The sequence below is a fragment of the Myotis daubentonii genome, chromosome 15 (assembly GCF_963259705.1).
Source record: "Myotis daubentonii chromosome 15, mMyoDau2.1, whole genome shotgun sequence".
Taxonomy (NCBI): Eukaryota; Metazoa; Chordata; class Mammalia; order Chiroptera; family Vespertilionidae; genus Myotis; species Myotis daubentonii.
Window position 1 is genome coordinate 40,161,909 of NC_081854.1, and position 1,539 is coordinate 40,163,447.

The window sequence follows — 1,539 nt, forward strand, 5'->3', positions numbered from 1 at the left end:
GCTGCCAGAGTGACTACAATAGACCTCAAAGAGAAAGCATCTATTACAGTTTTCTTTCAGCCAAATTCTTTATAATCCCAAACATGTTGTAAAGAATTTTTCTTAGACTCTTGCACACAATTTCAGCAATAACTAAATTTCCACTTTGCCAAACATGCTTGGACAGGTATATCAAAACTATGCAGAGAATAACCAGGCGGCTGGCAATAGTCTGACCGCCTGCCAGCATTTCAGTACTTTTTTTTAAATTGTAAGTTTCATCCTCTTGTTATTTCACATGTTAGTATCATATTAGTCAGTGAAGAAAGTTCTTGTTATTCTCTCTCTCTCTTTTTTTTTTTCTTATGGGACACACACCAAAAAAAGGTTTCAGGAGCTGCCTTTCAGCCCCCATTGCACCTGCCTGTGGTGCCCAGGGGGTTCAGGCTGCAGCACCAGAGCATATGCCAGCACATTACTGGGGCCAACCGCTCCCACAGCAGGCAGTCCTTTTAACTCTGAGCAACACAGCTGGCACTGCTCTGGGATGGGGGGGGGGGGGGTGACTGGGGTTTCTAACTACCTAGTCCTTAAACTATGCCCTTGAGCAGCGATTTTCAACCTTTTTCATCTCATGGCACACATAAACTAATTACAAAAATTCTGTGGCACACCAAAAAATAAAAAACAAAATTAAATTTTAAAAGGTTTCCATGAAATATAGACACCCATAAAAAGGAGTTACAACCATGTACAACCAGATTGATGTCTCGCTTATTTTGCCATCTTTTACTTGAACTAAAAAAAATGTTTTTAAAATCTTTGGTAGGGTCGAGAAACAATTGATCTGATTATAATATTCTCAGAAAAATAGAAATGGCTCCATTTCAAGTCCATTAAATAAACTTACTTCCAAAAACAATGATTATGGACTGATTTTTCCATTAGCCAATTATCTACATACTAGAGGCCCAGCACACGAAATTGTGCATGGGTACAGTCCCTAGGCCTAGCCTGTGATCAGGGTCATTCTCCCCAGCAGTCGGCCCTGCCCCCTGCCGCCACCCATCCCGGTTCCTTGTTCGCCATCAAGCGATGGGAGCCTGACAGCCAGAGGAGGGTCCGAGAGGTCGGCCGTTCCCACCCGCTCGCCAGCCCTACCCCCGCCGCAGGTTGCCCTCTGTGTGTGGGATGACGAGCAGGGTGGGGACCGTGGCCTGGTGCCACCTGCATCCTCTGCCACCCACCCCAGGTCCCTGTTCACCATTGGTGACAATTGGAGCCTGTGGGCTGGGGGAAGGAACCAAGAGGTCAGCCTGTTCCACCCGTTCACCAGTCCCGCCCTGCGCTGCCACCCACCCCAGTTCCCCATTCCCCATCCGGCAATGGGAGCCTAATGGCCAGGGGAGGGACTAAGAGGTTGGCTGCTCCCACCCGCTCGCCGGCCCCACCCCTGCTGCAGGTCGCCCTCTGCGTTTGGGGCAACCAGCAGGGCAGGGGCCTTGGCCTGGCACCACCCGCATCCCCCACCACTCACCCCAGGTCCCCGTTTGCCATCAG

The 1,539-nt window shown here is 49.4% G+C and overlaps 1 non-coding gene across 1 annotated transcript; it reads left to right on the forward strand.

The window, feature by feature from the left end:
• The first annotated feature begins 373 nt into the window (after positions 1–373).
• LOC132217704 (small nucleolar RNA SNORA76) lies at positions 374–510 on the forward strand. The gene has a single exon (XR_009448972.1). It is a non-coding gene; the product is annotated as a small nucleolar RNA SNORA76 (small nucleolar RNA).
• Positions 511–1,539: the final 1,029 nt, after the last annotated feature.